Below are 20,423 nucleotides of genomic sequence, written 5' to 3' on the forward strand. Positions count from 1 at the left end.
ACCCCAAAGGCCTCCACCATGAAGTATCTCGCGTATTTTTTTGTTTGCTTTAGCTTTATTCTTTGCGACTTCCTCACAGAAACCCTTAAGCTAGGTCTTAGAGAGTCCCTCGCCTTCAGAGGTAGACCCCCGAGCGTCTGAGCATGAATTCGCAGCTACCATTCCCTCTCGAAGGAATGTAAGACCACCTCTCCAGCTGAGCACCCACTGCTCGAAGCTTCTAGATTTCCAGGTGTCCAAGGAGCTGTGACCTCGTGGACAACCTGGAGAAAACCTGCCTATGGTTTGTATACATAAGTCATGAAAAATATTTGACTGGGTGAAAGGACATGATTTTTATCTAAGAATGTGCTTTCCAGAAAACGCATACCCATATTTTAGTTTTGATCTCCCTTAATACACTCCTCCAACTGATTTGAAGGAAATGACTTCCTGGAAGTAATGCTTGGAAAGCAGAATGTTGAGCAGAATGCCCTCAAGCCTGTCAGAGTCGCACCTTTCTTGAGTGTGGCATTCTTTCACGCGTGAGGGGTGGTGAGGAATCCGGCCAGGGTTCGCCACGTTCCCCGACCAGCGCCGTGAATTTTCTCCCGCTCCCAAGGACCATTTCACGGTTCTACAACTCGTTTTGGGAAGTTGTCCTCTCGTGGCCACTTTTGCTTAGCTCCCTGAAGTATACATAGAAGGTGTTTCTTTTCCTTTCTCCGCTCCCTCCCTCCCTTCTCTTTCGGCCATTATAGCGCCGTGCTCCCCTCTTTCCTCAGTACTTTGTTGAAGTGTATTTTATAGGCAGTAAAATGCATAGATCTTAAGTGTAGATAGAGCAACGAACTTTACACACGTGTATCCCGTGTGACCACCGCTTGCGTCAAGGTTGAGAACATTCCCATGGCTCCAGAAAGTTCCCTATGCCGCCTAACCAGTCGATACCGCATCCTGCAGGCTAATCACTCTTCTGATTTCTATCACCACATAGTTTTGCTTGCTCTTGAACTGCATGTAAGTAGAATCAGATAGTACATCGCCTTGTGTGCCATTGTTTACCCAACCTGACCGTTTTGAGATTTAATTGTACTGTTATATATACAATAAAATTGGCAGAAATGTATTGTTTTTATTGCTAGGTGGGGGTCTATTCTATAAATAAACCACAATTCACCCCTGTAGTACAAGGCAGTGGGACACCTGGTCATATTCGTAGTGAGGAAGAACAGCACCACCTGTGCCCTCGCCAGCAGAGTGGCGCAGCGGGAGCGTGCTGGGCCCATAACCCAGAGGTCGATGGATCGAAACCATCCTCTGCTAGGGCCCTCGTATTTTTCTCCCTCCCAGATCTCAGGCAGAAAGGGCAAGCTGCAGATTCTCTGCTTTCCCTTTGATCACTCCTGCGATGTCTTGCCACACCTTACCTCATCTCTACAAAGAGTTAAGTATTTCCCTCCCCTCCTCTTCTTTCTTTTTTTTTTTTTTTGCAAAAGCTGCCCTTCTCACTCATTTCAAAAGAGAAGCAAATCTCTCTCCCTTCTTACAGGAAGAAGTGACAAATTTACCTTTAATTTCCAATGGACCAGCATTATGTCCTTCAGAACACAGACTTGTCTCCAGTCATGGTTTTATGTTTTCTTTACACTTGAAAGAAAAACATTTGCATTGGTTCCTGCCTGGTGACTATATTGCACTTTACTTGGGCGCTAGTCTCCTGCTCCTTTCGTTTCCTTATTCAGTCCTGTGCATGATTTATCCCACTTAGATCAAGTTAGTGAGAATGTTTTGTGAATCCTTTCTAAAGCAGTACATGTTGCAATAATCATGAAGACACCATTTGTATGCACTTTACGGCAAAACAGAAGCAGAGAAGCTAAATGTGAAATGGTAGAGAAAAATGGAAGGGATGCATTACAACAAAAAAAGTCTGTGCATCAGGATCCCACGGACAAAGTCTGAAACAAAACAGAACAAAACACGGAAGTCTTAGCAAGGTATTTGCAAAAATGTGTCTTTGAGAAAAATTTCGTGAGTAAAGTAGTATTGAGTGAGTTTCTACATTATAACAAGAAAATTCAAATTCCTATAACAACAAGCACCTTAATTAAGAAAAATTTTAAAAAGTCACATGGAAAAATGGAAATAAAGTGACGGGGTTTGGAGGACCAGGGGCAGGGAGGGGGACGGGGTGCTGTTTGATCCTTCACATTTTCGGGTGTGCACTTTGATTCACAATAGAATGTGCTGGGAATGCTGGAGCTCATATGCCATCATCTTGCAATCACCCTAGTGAAGGCTGGTTACCAATACACCTAAGTCTGAGGAGTAATTTTGATGGGCCAAGCGCAGGCTGTCCCAAGATGGGCCACTTTGGCATGAAGATTATTTTGAGTTAAAAAGCCATCCAAACCCAGCAGATTTAGGAAAAGCTCTGTACCTCCCCTGCAGCTGGCTACCAAGAATTTAGGTAGACAACCTGCTGCAGGAAGAGAGCTGTCACTGCAGAGAACTATGTTATACCATGAAGTGGGTCTGGTGGTCAGGGAAGAATCTAGAAGGTCCTCTGTGTCTTGTTGTTTCTGCGTGGTCCAGCAAACATCTGTGTCCCAAACACTTGCTTTTTCATCTTCCTTCGAATTACATTTATTCCGTTTGACTCCCAGACCCCTGTCTGCTTCTTAGTTCGGAACATGTCTATACATCATTTTGCTTGGCTGTCCTTGGAACTTCACGATGTTAATGGTTGAATCCCGATAAAAGGTATACGGGTGGTTTTGTACTTTTCTTAGTCTTACCAGTTTTCTTTAAGTTTGAAGTTATTTCCAAGTAAAAAATTTAAGACCCTTGTAATGGCAATTTTAAAAAGTAAAGAAAGAATAGTATAATAAACACTCAAGTTCCCACCAACCAGCTTAAACCGTTAGCAGTATTTTGTCGATGTCTTTCTTCTATTCCTCGCCAACTGCCCATGAGCATTTTTGAAGCAAACTCAGGACAGGAGGTTCCCATGGGGAACCCGTTCCTAGGAGGGGTAGCCAGCGTCTGACCAAAGCCTTGGCTCCTCGGCTCTGCAGTTTGAGCCGCCGTGTGATTGGGGCACCAGAGTGAGCTGCGGGGATGCCTTACCTGAGTCCCCCAGGTTGTCGTCCACCTGCCCAATGTGTAAGGCAACAGGAAGAAGCAGTAAATCGTTCTCTAAAAGCAGACAGCCAGTTGCCTTCACCCAGACATGGAAGAGCCCTAAAGTCCCTGAGAAGCCCATGAAACCACTTGTCGTAAGGGAGAGTGGTCCTTTGGGATGAGCCGCACAAAACATACACCTTCACTCCCAAGGGTGAGTGGAGAAGACCGACGAGGATGGGATTCGAACCCACGCGTGCAGAGCACAATGGATTAGCAGTCCATCGCCTTAACCACTCGGCCACCTCGTCCCGTAGGCACTCCGTTTTTGAATACTCTCTTGAGTCTTCCTTTTAGCAAAGCTTTGCACTTTGACCCTGAGGCGTGGCATTGTTCTTCAAACTGCAGTCGTCCCCAGAGAATTCTCACCCACAACCCATCCTTTCCACCTTCCGCCAGGGAGCCTTTCACAATTGGATAATCTTGTCCTGGGTCTCCCCCTCTCCAGCCTCAGTTCTTATCCTTCCTCGGAACTCATACTTGCCTTCCGGTCCCGTGAAATTCTTTCTATTCTCCCCGAACTCCATAATCTCATTTTCTACCCGCTACACTCTTAGTCCGCCCCTCTGCCCTCGTTTGGCCAGGTTCCCTGCTCTGCCCATCCTTCAGCTCTCAGCTAGGTCCTGACAGCCCCCTACCCCCACCCCCTGTTTTCCTCACAGTCCTACTTACTGAGGATTTACCCTTGAAGATTTTTTGATAAAACGTTTTCACTTGCAAATGTCTTTTCATTCCATATCTGCTACAGAATTTTATCCTAATATTATGTATTTTTATACTCAAACACCCTGTCGTGCCACTAGGCAACAGAAGGCATACACTGAAATCCAAATTTTAGTTATTTCCAGCGAAGATACATCTATTTAAGCACTTTTCTCCTGACTTGAATTGCTATCGCATTTAGTAGTAGCACACAATAAAAGGTACGCATAGATGATTTTGATAAGTGATTTCTTATATATCTAAAGTAAAATTGCATTGGAAATGGTTAGTCAGTGAAAGGGCTGGACCTGTTTTTCCCCATCAAGTCCTGCGTCCGCAGAGGAATAAGAAGCATTTGGTGGGAATTAACAGCCAAAAGACCACTAGTTTGTGCTTCTAAGTAAGTGTGGGGCATGTACAAAAGGTGCTTTTATGATTGTTTAAGGCGCATGATCTATTGACATTTCCTCTACCTAAATTTAATAAATAAACTGTAGTAATAAATAACAGTGATAGCGAAGAGGGGACTTGCAACCACGTAAGCACAGATCTACAAAATATGATTATGCTTTTCCTTGGACAAAAGTCAAGGGGAACAATTTTCTTATGAGTTTAAATAAGTGCAGAAAAATTCAAGCGCTAACTTTCCACCATACGTGTGTGCTCCCTTTCGTGTTAAGTGCGCTGTTAGTCGGAAGCGGAGGAGAAATCTGTCACCTCCTCCACGAAGAAACCGCGTAAAACACGCCACTGAAACGCAGCCCTGGGTCTTGTTCACAGACAATATTTACAGCATATCGGAGACGCCAGTGTTTCCAATTGTTCTTTCTTGTCAACAGGGAATATTCCACCCCCCCCCAAGTCACAGGTCGCAGTAGCTAGCTGTTGCATAAAAAGTAACAAAACGGCATGATTTGCGAGGGGATGTGGAAGCAGAGCCGGCTCCCATCCGGGTGGAGCAGGGGCGTGCGGGAAGGAGTGTTGCGCGGCGTCCCGCGAGCTCCAGATCTGCAGCCTCTGCGGCGGAGCGCGCTGGCTTCTCTGATCTCCACTCACCCGAGAGCTGCTGTTTTCCGATCACATTTCCTTGCTTCTCGCCTTGAGCCCCGACGCTCTCCTCCCCCAGCAGAGCCTCTTTGCAAAACCAAACGTCCCCAGCAGTTCCCAGAGCGACCGCGCTTTTCCAATCTGCACAACGGTGTCCACGGGGAAAAACAAAAGGCCAGCTTCAAAGTAGGTTGGTAAAGGTTTTATTCCTCGGCTTCCTGAGCCGGGGAGACAGTATTTCAGACTGCTCTGAAGCAGGGCCCCGAGCTTGTGGTCGGCAAGAAGGGGAAGCGGAAACTGGCTGGGGAGCAGCTCTCCAAATCCTCGCGCTCACAAGGGATCATCCAGTCGGTCGTAAACATTCCGATATACTGATTTCTACAGCGATGCTTTAAAGACCCACGGGTCATGGCAATACATATGTTTCTATCATATCTGATTTTTCAAAAATAGTGTTGCATGACTCCACTTAACGGGTTTTCCTGTTTTCCATATTTCCTTGAGGTCACGCGACACGGTCCCAGAAGGCCGACATCAGTCCCCCTACTGCACGTTCGTGCACAAGGAGCTTCTGGCTCTCGGGCCAGACGGGGAACAGCAGAAACGGATGAGGAACCGCGCGGGCAAAGTCCTCAGGGACCCCTCGCCTGGACCGGTTGCGGCCGCGGAGAAAACACCGCCGTCCTCGGGAAGAAGTCCAGCAATCAGCTCATTTCCCCCTTCCCTGAACGAGTAAAGCTTGCTCGTGCAAACTGGAAGCCTCCCGTCTAGCGAGTATAGACTACGACGGATTCGATCTTCCCGCCCCTGGTCTTCCGACCCAGGCCTCTGAAGTGGGGCTGCAGTTGTGTGCTCCGGCCTGAGGGCAGTTTTCTCTCCGCCTCGATCGAGTCACCTAGACCCACAGCTTAGGGGTAAATCCTTTTCTGAATTACCGTTTGACTCTTCTGGATCCACGACTGTCACCAAATTTCCTCTTACTCTTCTCACAGGCCCCCTTCCCTCCCGCCTCAGTTTGGGGATTTTCCTCACAGATTTCCAGTTCCAACAAGGCTTGGGAGGTTTCCTTGTGCGTTTCCTTCAGGAGTTTCTCCTTCCCCTGCCCCCCCTTTCTCCTTAGTTCGGAATAACATATATACCTCATCTTGCCTGTCTTTGGAATCTCATGTCTGTCTGGGTTCCCTGAACTTTTGAAACTAAATTTGATTCTCTCGTTTTAATTTGTCTCGTGTGAATTTCATTCTTAGCTCAGCTAAAGAATCTTAAGGAATCTTGGTCCCCAGCTGGTGCCTGCAGACACTGGCTCAGTATGTGTGATAGGAATTTCAAGAATAAGTTTGGGCACAGCGATTTGCATGAAAAAAGTGCGCGGCTAGTGGAAAGTAGCCGAGGGTTTAGAAGTCAGCGGGAAACAAATGAAGGTCCCACCGAGATTTGAACTCGGATCGCTGGATTCAGAGTCCAGAGTGCTGACCATTACACCATGGGACCCGCCTACCCGGGAGTTTTCCTAAAGGTTTTGTCGACCTACTTCTTCCTCAAATCCAGTTGCATGAGAAGTGCTTTTCTTCTCTAGGATTAAGTCATGGACGGTTACCTGTTACCCACTTTCTACACCAGAGTCTTAATAGAAAACGCTGACGTCAGACGTCAGGAATCCTCCCCTCACCCCCGAATTTCCCCCCCGCGGTTCGGGAACTGGGTGCCGGGCCCCCGCTTCTCCGCTGAAGCGGGTGAGGCCGTGACGGAGCCCGAGCCCTCCCGGAGGCGCGGACTCTCGCAGGTGTGTCGGCCGCCCTGCGAGGCGGGGGCCGCTGTCCGTCTTTCACGGGTGCGGAAGCGGAGGCAGAGCCCTGAGGTCCTTCGCTTCGTGATCAGGTCTCCCTCCCGCTCCGGAAAGGTCTCACCTGACCCACGGGGGAGCGAGACGCCGGCGCGGCCGGAGAAGGGAAGTCACTGCGCCTGCGCGGCGAGGCTGGCCGAGGGTCCCGGGGCGCCCGGAGCACCTCGGGGTGGGGAGCGGGCGGGAGGAGGGACAGATCGCAACCGCGAGTCCTCCTGCTCCTCAGCGCTCGGCATCCGCTGCGTGAGCAGGAGAGACCCCCACACAGACGCCAGGACCACCCCCGCCCTGGCCTCGCGTGCCCCTTCCTCAGGCGTACCCCGCAGCCCTGACTGGGAAAATGGGTCCTGGGCTTGGTGGTGCGTGCGTCTCAGCCCCGAAGCGCCCCCGCGGGCCTGCGCCTGGCTCCGAGAGCGCGTTTAACACGAACTGTGAGCACTTCGGGCGTGGCGGGGAGGACGCCGCGGCTCTCCTGGTAGTTCCCCGGGTCCTCCTCGGTCGCCGCCAGCGGACCGAGCGCCACTCCGAGTCTGGTCTTAAACCGCGGGGCCGGGCTGCGGCCGGACTCGACGGCCGCCCCCAGCCCCCCCTCCTCTTCCCGGGCGCCGAGGCCAACGCGCGAGCGCAGCCGCTGGTTCCAGGCGCTTCCCGCGTATCCTCGCGGACTCTCCAGCGTCATCGTCATCGACATTTTCTACATTTTCATCGGCATCGTCACCAACAGCATCTTGCGCATTTTACAGAGAAACATCGCCTCAACCTAGGCAATGCCGGAGCTGGGGGTCCAGGCCAGGCAGTCCGGCTCCAGGGCGCAGGAAGGACGCGAGGGGCCGGCAGTCACCTTGTGACCAGGTCTCCCTGCTGCTTTAAGAAGTACTCCTGGGAAGGGAAGGGGCGCCAGGGTGGCTCAGCCGGTTAAGTGTCTGTCTTGGGTCATGATCTCAGAGCTTTGGGACTGAGTCCCGCAACGGGTTAATACTCCCTGGAGATAACCATTTTATTAAAAGGTTGGATCTTTCAACTTTGCTCTTGGCTTATGGAAAAAAATGTTATCTATACATCTAAAGCTATATTTCTACATTAATAAAGCCCAATAGACATAACGTTACACGATTTTTAAACACACGTGTGCTGGACACACTTCAAACATCAACACATCAAGCTCTGCCTCATCTCAGTTGTTTGATTCTATGCCGAAGCATGATTTATTTAACTGGACCTTATTTGTTGGACATTCCGGTGATTCCTATTTTTTCTCTCTCCTAAAGAAGTTTCAGATCAACATACTCGTGCTCTGTGCCCCTAGACCCGTCACCTGTTGTCTGCCCTCCCAAGGCTGACCCCTGAGTCCTCACACAGATGCCCAGCTCCTAGGCCTTCCGGCTGGACCTCTAGGTCGACCTCTCTGACCCTGACAGGCTGCTGCTGGGTCCTCCTACAGATGGAAACTTTGACCCCTGAGTCCCACCCTTGTTTCTTTTGTGAGGGGCTGGCAAGGCCCAAGGCTGGCATTTTGCCTCCTTGGGCTGTAGAAAATGTGTCTCGCCCATGTATTGAAGTCTGGGGGGGCTGCAGGCACAGAACACAGTCTCCAGGGTTCTTTTCCACGAAAATCACTGATGAGAGGTGTGGAAAGTTAATTCTATAAACTTGACCTCAGACAAATTGTGAGAGGGGTTTCCTTTCCCTCTGACTCTATGCTTTCTAGTGCTTTACCCCTGACAGGCTCCTGTCCAGAGTCTGAAGTTGGTGCTGTCATTGCTTTGTCCTCTGGCCTGCTTAGCAAAGCTGGGGAATTCTCCTGTCAGATGTCCTTCTGGCCCCACCTCTCCTGGGGTCCTGAGCCCCCCTTCCCAGTACAGCCCCAGCCCCACCCTGCCTACCCAGCCTGAATGTGATGACTGGGGTAGGTCAGGAAGAGGGTCAAGACTGAGAGGGGACAGGCAGGTGAGAACCTCAGTTGTCAGAGGCAGGAGGTGAGATGAGTGAGTGAGGGAGAAAAGCTCAAGTGACCGTGACTGTGCACAAGGTTGCCATTTCTGCAAGCAGCTGACATGGATCCTGATGGACCCCAGGCTTCCAACCTTCCCCTTCCCGCCTCTGGAAAATGGTTGTGAGCCAGCCATTGTCTGTGTTGGGGAGTAAGTAATCCTGTCCCCATCAAGGTCCTTCTTGCTGGGATAAGAGTCAGATTGACATGAGGCAAATTAACAGGAAAAAAATAAAATTTAATAGGAGGAATCCACACAGACATAGAAATTCCAAAGATAGTCTAACTGAGGCATATATGTCATCCTGAACTAAGGGGGGGGGGTGTCTGGGACTTCAGTGCAATACGGAGGGCAATCAGAGGCAGAGAAGATAGTCAGTAATTAGATGTTTGCCCTGTCATATAGATGGGTCACAAAGATAAAATGCAACTCTGATAATAACCCTTATTCTGGAATGGACTCCCAATTTAGAATCTTCTATGTAGTGAAGGGAGGAGCAAAAGTTTCTCATGAGCTCACAGGGTCTCAATTGCCTTCAGCTAGGGATAATCTTCATGCCAAAGTGGCCCATCTTGGGGAGACCTGCCCTCTGCCCCTACATCCGATTTATTGAATATGATTTCTTTATGTCCACTCATAGGGCATTTCTTATATAGGTTTATTTCTAAAAAGAATTTCCATATTACTTTCACTGGATGAAATACAATTAGTTATTTACATAGAGAATAACTAAAAAGGTAAATAAAATAGAAAAAAATCCTTATTATTTTGGAAAAGGTCACTGATTTACAAAATTGGGTGTGTGAAATGGTTCTCAGTGAATGATGTTTTCTGAGCATGTAGTAAAAATGGTAAATCAAATTATCTCTGGATACATTTTAAAATTAGAAAATCAACTACTTGAAATGGTGAACATAAGGTTTTTTATCTGGATACAATTTCAGGACAACCAAGATCATTAATTTTTATAATAAACACCATAAGGTCTAATTTCATTAGTGGCTAAATATTTATGCCAAAATCGAGTCCACTGTTCTCTTGAGACTTTCAAAACCAAATAGTGCACAAATCAGTCCTTCGAATAACGCGGGTACGATTCACTGTGACTTTACGAGAAAGGTCATTTAAGAATCATGGGCTAACCACTTGATGCATTCTAGAGTCCAGCCATGCCCCATCTCCCCATACCCTTTGATGTGGGCAGGGGCAGGGCCAGCCTAAGCCAGGGACCAGGCAGAGCTGGTCAGGTGCCCAGTGGGTTCCACTCAGCCACTTGCCGTCTCTGAGGCTGTGCTCAGTGGCTGGCAATCACTGTCAGGCCCCCCACGAGGACCATGGGACTTCCCCCACGCGGGGACTCTGATGGAGCAGGATGGTGTTCTGATGCCCCCCAGGTGTCGCCACCCCCCGCCCCCGCAGGCATCCCACATACCCTAAGTCTCAGACCGCCTTATCAGAAAATGCCCATCCTCAGCCTCCCAACCCAACAGAGACCCGAAGGCCTGTTTTTGTTGTGTTGGCTTTTCAGGACCCCTGGCCCTGGGCCCACAAGTGGCTTCCTCCCCGCTACCAAGCCCAGGCACACAGAAACCCCCAGACAAGGCACAATGCTGTGCCCGGTAGCCTGCACCCTCCAGACAGGTGGTCCCAGTTGGAGCCAGGAGAGCCAGTCCAATATTCCAGTATGTGTTGCAGACCACTGGCCCCCAGCATCTTGAGCCCCAAGACTCGCAGAGAGGCCAGAGAACCGCCAGAAGCCTGCAGCCCGCAGCAGAAAGAGCCGAGGCCTCAGCTACCCACCCTTCATCCTCCAAAAAGCCGGACACTTGTTTCCACCCACGGTGGAAGCAGGCATCAGAGTTACCATCCTGCTTGAAATAACCAAAACCTGACGAAAGATAGGAAACAACCATTTTCAAGACAGTAGACCTCAGGCTAAGAAGGATAGTAATCCCTGAAAGACAGAACAAGATGAAGTGAACTTGGGGGAAAATGAGGTGAGCTCTAGGATTGCCCCCAGCTTCCTGCCTCGAGAGTTTCTCGGCCGGTGCTGGGAAGAGGGCCCCGGGCAGAGGCTGGTGAACTACCTGGGCTGGTGAGAGGTTGCTGGGGTTCCGCAGACCCAGACGGCTGGGGTTGGCAGGACAGAGAGCCATGATGAGAAAAAACTCCAGAGAGAACTTCCCCCTGAGGGGAAGAATGATCAGCAGAACCCGGCGGGGAGGTAACTATACACGGCTGGGGACGGACCGGCCACAAAGGTCGGAGGTAACCGTGATATTTACTTGTCCTTTCAAGTCAGAAGAAATGATACAAAGTATATGTCTACTCATCACAACAATCTAGATTCAACTCCTGTTTGAAAGAAAGAAAGAAAAGAAAAGAAAGAAGGGGAGAAAAGAAAAGAAAGGAAAGAAAAGGAAAAAGGAAGAAGGGAAAAAAGCCTGTGTTCTGTGTTCTAGTTCAAAGTGGTGTAGACAGGTATAGGGAGAGGGATTATTCAAGGAAAATGATGGCGCTGGACTGGTAACTCCGTAGACCGTTGTACATTATTCCCTGCTTTTTACACGTGAAGAAGCGGGTTTTTCAGAAATTAATCATCTATTTTTGAAGGGGGAAAAAATGTAGAAGAAATGGCCCGTACGGGGATCGAACCCGCGACCTTGGCGTTATTAGCACCACGCTCTAACCAACTGAGCTAACCGGCCACCCCTGGGAGGGGGCTCTTCTGTCCTCCTTTTTTTACTTTTATTTTTTAAGTGCCAAATTCAGAGTAATTGTTACTGTTTTTTATCTTCGGATAATTTCTTCGTTGCTTTCACGCCACATCTCATGTCGTGACACCGCGCACACAGGTAGAAAGTACGTCCGAGAATCTGTGCATCGACGATTCCGATAGACATTGTACCACTGCGCTTCGGAGGGCTGAGCCCAGCGTGTGTGCGTGTGTGTGCGTGCACCTGTGTGTGTTTAACCACACTGAGCACAGATACATGGGATCCTGGCTGCATTTCCCGCTCCTCCTTCCTTCTGAGTTCCCTGCTGCATGCCACGGGTCTGAAGCAGAACTAGACAGTCAGCGAAGACGTAGGGAATTCACGGGGGGGGGGGCATGTTTAGTTTAGAAATAGCGTCCTCTCTCAGGTAGGTGAGACTTTGGGGGTGCATTTAATAGTTTGACAAAGAGAATGTGGTAGAAGCAGATGGGACAGGAAGGGGCTGCATGAGAGCCAGGAGAAGGGGTCCGCAGCAGCTTCCTTTTTCACACCTCGGAAGGAACCTCATGGGCAAAAACACCGGAGGAGAGCGGGGCTAAGGCATGCCAGGGTGTCTGCAGATCAGGACTGGTGGGCAGAGTAGGAGCCGAGACAGAGAGGAGAGAGCTGTGGAGGATGCCGGACCCTCTAGTAGAATGCTAGGTCTAAATCAGGGTAGCGGGTGCTGACAGTAATTAATAGGCATTAAGTGATCCGCACCAGGCATAAACTAAGGAGTAGGCTCACTCTTTATAGAAGAAGTCAAGGAGTTTTTGATTGGTTCTAACAGTAATAGGAATCCACGGGAGGATTTTAGGCAGAGAAGTCAAATGAACAGATTTGTGGTTTAAGAAGATGGCCCAGTTTCAGGCACTTAGGAGGCGTTAGGGAATGGCAAGACAAGCTACCACCACCAGCAACAAAATTTCTACCCTCCTGGAGGGCGGAAACAGAAACAAATAATAACATAATAAACACGAAAATCATGTAATGTATAAGAAGCTGTTACATGTGATTGAAAGAATGGGGCTGGGGGGGCTGTAGTGTTGGGAGTAGGTTGGAATTCTAGATCGGGTTGCTGGTGCAGGCTTACTAACATTGTCGTACCATTTGACGGGAGGAAGCTGATGATGTATTACGGGCAGAGAGCACACCCAGGACCAAAGTCCAAGGAGGGCACCTGTGTGAAATGCTGAAGGAATGGCAACAAGGCCCATGTGGCCAGAGCACAGCAAGAAGGATAATAGAGATGAGATGGGGAGCAGTGGAGGGTTAGAATGGCCCAGACCTTGTAGGAGATCTTAGGAACTTGGCTTTACTTCAAGTGAAATGTGAAGGTATTAAATAATTCAGATTCTAGGAGAGAATATAGTTGCAATGACTCTTTTTTTTTTTTTTTTAAGATTTTACTTATTTGAGAGAGAGGGAGAAGCAGACTCCCCACTGAGCAGGGAGCCCTCGGCAGGGCTGGATCCCAGGAGCCTGGGATCATGACCTGAGCCAAAGGCAGATGCTTAACCAACGGAGCTCCCCAGGCGCCCCTGCAATGACTCTTAGAGCTGTCCTGAATCAAGGCAGGAGAGTAGAGTTGTTGTATCCACTCGGAGACCTGTATTTGGATGTAGGCTGTTCCCGGAGAGAGGGTGTGACCGCAGACGAGAGCAGCGGCGGGAGGAGCTCAGCTTCCATCTCTCAGCAGACAGCGCTCCAGGCTGGGAGAGGAAGGAGTGCCTTGCATGGGAAAGGGGTGGTTCTAGGCTAACACCCACCTCTTTCAGTCCACCGCTGGTCCCACTCAGAGCCACTGCCTTCACATCATGAATTCACGGCATCTGGGAATAACTTTTCTAGCGTTCTGCTTGCTGTGGTTCGTCTCTTTTCCCGGGGAAATTAGTAAGAGGCAAGTGGCTGCTTAGTCTCCAGAGAGGTGCTGTGTGAAGGATCCCACATTGATCTCTCTGACCAACTGGCCCAACCATCAGTCACTATGTGAGTTCACGTCTACTCCGATGTCTGAATGAAATGAATGCCCAGGTCCACCAGCCAAAGATCTGGCTGTTAGGAGGTGCCTCCCCTCAGTGTTATCTTTCAGAAATATTCCAGGATGGGGTGTAGTCCATCAGCAGCGTTCCCTGCTGGGAGCCTGGTGGAACCGTGTTAGTGAGATTTATCAGAGAACCTACTTCAGACTCGCAATGGGGGCACTTTATTAGTCGGCTTGAAACCCAAAGGGCCAGTTTCAGGTCTAAGAGGCAGAACAATAAACAAATAGCCTGAAGAAGTTTCCTAATGTTTTAAATCACTTCATATTCCTGCTAAGTCGAGCTCATGCACCAGCAAAACAAACTTTCTTGTTGGATTGAACAGGAGTCAAACATCAGCTCAAGGCCCGTATAAGGGCTTTGAACCCACTCTAACGGATCAGCCAGTTGAAAAGAAGGACCGTTCATAGTCTTGGTTCATGGTTCACATTCTTGAGTAAAATGAGACAATGCACACAACCAAGTTACTGTTACACCACCCCCCTCTCCTTCCTCACTTCCCCAAATGCAGCAAATGACCCCACTTCTTTAGAGCGTGTGGGCTCCCTCCTTCCACCAGGAATTTCTAGGGGAAATGTCCAGCAAGAGTACCTGCACGTCCAGGTTCTTAGCGAGGACCCCCCGTGCGTCTACATGCAGGGAAACACCCTAACTCTAGCCCAAATGCGCCAGGAGAGTCCCGGACCTCAGGGGAGCACGCGCTGATCCCCCTGAGGCTGAGCGAGTGAGCTCCGGGCGCTGGGTGCAGTGAGGGCCCGAGGGGCCTTGGCCGGGAGGCGACGGTATGGCCACGAAATCGCGCCGCGGGTGGTAACCACTCCCTCCCCGCAAGGTCCTGGTTGGAGCAACCTGAGGACCGAGTCCCTGAGATTTGCTTGGGGACCAGACGATGGGGGCCCGGGATTAGTGTCGACATGTGAGATGGATTTGGCAGTGGGCTCGGGCCCACTAAGATCTCCCTGCACGATCCTACCCCACGATACTCCTACACCTTTCTCTCTCGTCCCTAAAGCAACCCTATATCTGAAAATATTGGTCTGGCAATAAAAAAATTGCTGGAGGCTGGTGAGGTTCACTACAGTCTGTGGATGCTCGGTTTCCAAAGATCTTCTCTCAGAGTGGGGGGGACAGACTTGGGAAGGAGCGGGGACACAGCCCCCCAGGAAGGGGACCTCATTCGAGTTTCACCCAGCTCACCACGTACTGGAGGTTCCAGGTGAGGGGTCTCCACTCCGAGGGCGATAAATGGTGCGATCCCAAACACGACCTCTGCAAGGCTTTGGAGAAACTGCAAAAAAATCCCCACACTTTTCAGATAGAGGGAACCTCTGTTTCCGCCCGGTTTCGAACCGGGGACCTTTCGCGTGTTAGGCGAACGTGATAACCACTACACTACGGAAACCTGGACAAAAGTGATTTTTCTCCTCTCTAATACAGAATAGACTTTCCTGGCTGTCTCAGGTCTGGCAACACTGCATTGACCTTTCTTCCAAGAAATCTCAAGCTTACTGCGCTTTCCTAGTTATTCAGATCAACAATATTGGAGTCAATGACTCGCACCAAGTAAACTTTCCCGGGGAAGAAGTCCTTTCCGACCGCAAGACAGAAATTGCTGGCAGCCTCCGGGTATGGGAGATTGCAGAAAAATTCCTCGACGGGTCCTCTTTGGGTTTATGGGACTTTGGAAGGTTCTGTGATCTCCATCTTTTGCGTGCCAGAGAAAGATCCCAGGAAAATAACAGGGAGCCACGGGGCTAAACTCTGCAAAGCGCCCATTCTGGGTGGGGCGGGGTCGCCCCATAGACGTTGAGGACTGGGGGAGAGGGGGATGTGCCCACCTGTGTGCCAGGCAGAGCGGGGACGGAAACGGGGAGGAGACTGTCAGCTTTCCTGGGCTGGGCTCGACACCGATGAGTGGAGCCCAGTGTGTCTAAGAGTCGTCACCTGGCCGACCTGAGATGCAGTGCGGAGGCTCAGTTTCCCCTAGCTGCAATATCCCATATTGTTTGTCTAACACCAGGAGGGCCGCGGTCATAAACCGAAAGGCCCACCACGGCTCAGGGACTCTGCCAGTGACCTTTCCAATGGGGACTGGAGTCGCCTCTCCAAACCTCAGCAGGGCCATGAGCTCCAAGGAGACCCCCTCCCAAACCCGTGAGTAGGAAATGGTTATCTCCGTGTGATTTTATTTTGCATTTTCCTAATGACAGGCGATGGCCCTCTCAGGTGGATAGCCGCTGTCCCCGCGCTCCTTGTGGAAGAGGCTGTCCTTCCCATCACTGACGCCCTGGCACTCTTGTTGAAAACCAGCTGGCCGCACGTGGCCCGGGGGACTTCTCGACTCTCAGTTCCGTTCCGTGGGTTTGTGTGTCTGTCCTTTCTGCCCCTACTTTAGTCCCTGTTCCTGCATCTTTGTAGAAAGTTTTCAAATCAAGACGCCTAAATCCTCCCACGTTGGTCCTCTTCTTTCAAAATTATGTTTCCTTTCCTGGGTCTTTTGCATTTCCATATGGATTTTAAGATTAGCTTTTCGGTTTCTGGGGGAATAAAGATTCTCTAAGGTTTTGATTAGATCGCAGGATTTGAGAAGGACGAGGTTTCCCCATGAGTGAGGTTCATTTGTGCTTAAAGATGGATTTTTTTTTTTCAGTTTTTGTATTCTTGTGCGATTGGGTGGAATGAGAAAGGGAAGAGAACATCAAACTTTCCACAAAGAGCTACTGCAGGAAATAGGGCTTTAAATTTTGCAGCAAAACACAACACAGCAGGTTGGCCGGTTAGCTCAGCTGGTTAGAGCGTGGTGCTAATAACGCCAAGGTCGCGGGTTCGAGCCCCGTACTGGCCACATCTGCTTTTCCTTTGGAACATTTTGACTTCAGTGCTGCCTACAGAGATTTAGTTAGACTAAGGCTGGAGCTTGAGGTTCTTCCAAACAGTTGATGCTATCAGGGTACCCTACAGGCCCAGTCGGTAGCCCCCGCGACTCTGATGGTGGGCTTGGTCAGTTCACGTCCCACCCACCTTGGCCAGAGAGCCTGCTTTTAAAGAAAGTCAGCTCGATTCAATGTGACTTAAAAAAAAGAAAGAAAGAAGAAAGAAAGAAAGTCTCTGGTGTTCCTTCATATTCGATTGGGGAACCTATTTTCTCCAGGATATATTCTTTCTATTATTTTACAATTATTTGTTTTGTCAAAAATCTTTCCCTTACTTACGCAACTTCAGGCTTTACGAACACGTTCAGCCTGGAAGTAAACCCATTTCCAACTTGTACAATTTCCAAGGTCCTCATTTCATTCCCACTCACTTGCTGGAAAGCATTTCATTCCCCCATTTTGCTTGTAAGTTGCACCTAGAATTTGCAAGAGAGCACTAAGGGACATTGCGGGACTGCGTGCACAGTTCTGGTTGTCCTCACGCTGGCTGGTTCTTCCCGCCTTTAGTCGCTGAGGTCGGGGTGCCTGCCGAGCTTCCTAAGTACGCTGGAGAGTCCACAGAGTGTCCTCAGCCCCCTGCACTTCCAAACGCCCTTCTGGACCTCCTGGTAAGTAAAAAAGTTTTGCTCACCTGAGCCTGAACCTGAACTCTCTTTGCGTATAAATGCAAATACTTCACAAGGCTTTGGTGTCAACCACGTTTATAAATTGAGGGTCGGTTGACTTCTGTTGGACCTGGTGAGCGGTGCTTATTGTAGAAAATGGTGTCACTGAGAGCAGGAGCATATGGTTTGGAGCCATCAGTGACACAAGCCTCCGTCTGACTCTGAGTCTGGATCCAGGGGCCCCGAGGGCGGGGGTCAGGACCAGGCGGAAAGCAGGCGCTCCACAGACGTTCACTGAATGAGTGAGTCCTCCCGGACAGAGAACTCTGCCAATGCTTTTCTTCTGCCGTTCTGGTGGGTGAAGAGGGGTACTCTGTGAGTTTAATTATTTACATTTCTCTGATAATGAGTAAGTCTGAGTATCTCATCATGTATCTATAAGACAGTTTTATTTCCTTTTCTGTGAACTTGTGTTGATACTCATTTTATAGGGTTGTGAGATTGGAAACACCTGAGCCGAGGTGGACACATTTTCCACCGGAAGGCTGAGTTGAGAGAGAGGAGACACTAGCCACAGGCTGGAAGAAAATATTCTAACAGAAAGGGCTTGGATCCAGACGACATAAGGAACCTTCAAGCGCGATACGTAAGAAGAAAGCATCTAACTTAATGTTAACCGGGTCCTGTTCTTAGAAGGAACCTGTTGAAGGCAGGCCTCCGAGGTGCCAGGGCCGACTGGGCAGGTGAGGATGCAAGTGTCAGCGCCGCTCGAATCGGGGTGACTTGGAAAACCCGTGTTTTCAGGTGGGGGGAGGGTGGGGCAGGGTGCACAAAGGCTCAGGCACTCGTAAGCTGCTACTTCCTCCAAATTGCCAAAAGTCCCGCCGAACCGCTGTTTCCGCCCGGTTTCGAACCGGGGACCTTTCGCGTGTTAGGCGAACGTGATAACCACTACACTACGGAAACCTGGCTGGGGACTTTCTCTCCGGGGTTGCAGGCACTGATACATCCGTTTCCTGGGTGCCCCCAAACCTAATAATTTTGAATGATTTTTCTTTTAGTATATTTTCACTCACGATGAATTTCTTTCTGCTTACACTTCTCGTTTGTTAAAACAACAATACAGAGACGCCGTGTCTCACCACCAAAGGTAACTGGAAACCAGAGTCCAAGTTCCTTCCCAGACCCCAGGCAGGGTCACCTCGGGCTCTCAGGGGGTGTGGTGTCCATGGCCACCTCTCTCCTGACCTTGAGAAGCAGGAGCCCCCACAGCGCGCTGGAGGCCTCCCAGACTTCCGCCAGGGCCAAGCCGGTCTGGGGGCCTCTGCCGAGCGGGGTGGGGGGCTGTGCCCAGCTTACTGGGGGGGTGGTGACAAAGCGGTGACATGATGACTCCGTGTCCCTCCCACCGCTCTGCAACGCCAAGGCTCAGTGGCCGGTGTCCACGTGCCTAACAGATGGTGTGCTTGCCTAGTTTTTACTTTTCTCTTCGTTTCAACTGACGTTCCTCCCTCCTTTCCCCTTGCCAGTGTTTCCCCGAGGGATCTCGAAGGTGCTCACCACGAAATGATCTTTCCTCAAATCCGTTGTGAGGGATCCGTGTGTCTGCCCCTCTGGCCAACGGCAACGTGGAAACCCTCTTTCTTCACCAGAAACTGGTCTGGCCACAGTGTTGCAGGAAACAGAAGAGAGGCAGTGTTTCCCAGATGGCAGATCTCCTGTCTTATTGTTTTCTTCCGACATGAAGTCGGCAGCATGAATGATAGTGCATTTTTCAATAAGACGGCTAGGCGCTTATTTTTAAAGAATTAATGAGTAGCCCACAGTGTGCCCAGTGCTGACCTAGGCTCTGGAGGTACCAGATGTTCTGATAAATTGGACAGGCTGCGGGCAGCAAAGGGCACATGCGCTGATTATTATAATATGATCGCACAAAATAGGTTAATTATTTTAAAATTGCCACATGAAAGCACAGAAATAAATGCTCATGCATTTTCACAGAGGCATAGAAACGGGGCGATTTTCCAACTCCTAGTGATTAGGAAAGGCTTTCCAAAGAATTGATAACTGATCTGAGATTTGATAGATGAAAAGAAACACATTGGTGGAGGAGAGGTGGAGAGAAGTGGGGGGGGGGGTCTGGCATCAGGAGCAGCATGGTAGGTCATGGGTCAAGGGAGATGTCATGCGACCTAGGAATAATGAGGATACATTCACTTTAGTCTGTAGAGAAATAGGATTTCAGTTAAAGACAAGGCACTTTAGTTAAGACATATCAGTGAATTTCTAGATCTTATTTGGGATCAATTTGTAGAGACAAACATTCTCCAGTTGTTTTATTTAAGAACTCACCTCTCCCAGCAGTGTTTCCTATCACTGTTTACCACCTTTATTTCTTACAGTAGCCAGCTGTCCACTGCAAGAGATCTGTAAAATAAGTATCTGACACCTAACATTCCTCCCAAATGGCTACAAAAGGAGAAACCAGCCTGTTACACCACTATGGGAGAAGCAAGAAACGAATTGAAATGAAACTCATTGTCTGAGAAATGTGTGCACCATGAGTGGAGAGGAGAGCTTTTAGGGAGTGTGAGAAATACTGAAAAGAATATTTCTTAGAACGTCGAAGAAATAGAGCACATAAACAAGAAAAATCTCAAGTCTCCGGGTTTAAAGTATTTTTCCAGGTTTATTGTTTTTGAGAGTTATCTAACTCATAAACGCACCAAGAGTTTTCAGGTTTATACTTTTACCTCCAGTTGCCTTCAGCATTTTTTAAAGGAATTTTGTGTGCTTTGCCATTAATTCTTTTTTATCCTCTCCTCTTTCAGATGCAACCATATTACTCCTCCTTCCAACATTTCTGGTATATCCTAGAGTCCCTTATCCCATGAAAAGGAGAAAACAATTATAACACTACTTGATTTTTACACTTAATTTATATTAGAATTTTTACCTAGTTCTTTTCTTTCATTTTTTTTTTTTTTTTGGAATTGGATTTGACCAAAGACAAATGAGTAGACACAACTCCAGGCTTACTAATGAGTGTGGAAAATGGCTATAAACATATAAAAGGGTAGAACTCAAAACCACAACCAGTAAGGTGCTGGGAAAACTGGACAGCCACATGAACAAGAATGAAACTAGACCATATTTACACCATCACAGAAATTAACTAAAAAGGGATGAAAGACTTGAATGTAACACCTCGAGCTGTAAAATTCCTGGGAGAAAATGTGGGCAGTAAGCTCCTTGACATCGGTTTTAGTGATGTGTTCCTGGATCTGACCCCAAGTGCAAGGAAAAGTAAACAAACGGGACTACATCAAACCACAAAAC

At 49.1% G+C, this 20,423-nt stretch overlaps 7 non-coding genes across 7 annotated transcripts; 2 read left to right on the forward strand and 5 right to left on the reverse strand.

Annotated features, from left to right (window-relative positions):
- Positions 1-1,233: 1,233 nt before the first annotated feature.
- On the forward strand, positions 1,234-1,305 carry TRNAM-CAU. The gene has a single exon. It is a non-coding gene; the product is annotated as a tRNA-Met (tRNA).
- Positions 1,306-3,334: 2,029 nt separating this feature from the next.
- Positions 3,335-3,416, reverse strand: TRNAS-GCU. Its single transcript has one exon. It is a non-coding gene; the product is annotated as a tRNA-Ser (tRNA).
- Positions 3,417-6,333: 2,917 nt separating this feature from the next.
- On the reverse strand, positions 6,334-6,405 carry TRNAQ-CUG. Its single transcript has one exon. It is a non-coding gene; the product is annotated as a tRNA-Gln (tRNA).
- Positions 6,406-11,382: 4,977 nt separating this feature from the next.
- Positions 11,383-11,456, reverse strand: TRNAI-AAU. The gene has a single exon. It is a non-coding gene; the product is annotated as a tRNA-Ile (tRNA).
- Positions 11,457-14,875: 3,419 nt separating this feature from the next.
- TRNAV-AAC lies at positions 14,876-14,948 on the reverse strand. The gene has a single exon. It is a non-coding gene; the product is annotated as a tRNA-Val (tRNA).
- Positions 14,949-16,317: 1,369 nt separating this feature from the next.
- TRNAI-AAU lies at positions 16,318-16,391 on the forward strand. Its single transcript has one exon. It is a non-coding gene; the product is annotated as a tRNA-Ile (tRNA).
- Positions 16,392-17,977: 1,586 nt separating this feature from the next.
- Positions 17,978-18,050, reverse strand: TRNAV-AAC. The gene has a single exon. It is a non-coding gene; the product is annotated as a tRNA-Val (tRNA).
- Between the last annotated feature and the right edge of the window lie 2,373 nt (positions 18,051-20,423).

The sequence above is a fragment of the Ursus maritimus genome, unplaced genomic scaffold (genome assembly GCF_017311325.1).
Source record: "Ursus maritimus isolate PB19 unplaced genomic scaffold, ASM1731132v1 scaffold_30, whole genome shotgun sequence".
Classification (NCBI taxonomy): Eukaryota; Metazoa; Chordata; class Mammalia; order Carnivora; family Ursidae; genus Ursus; species Ursus maritimus.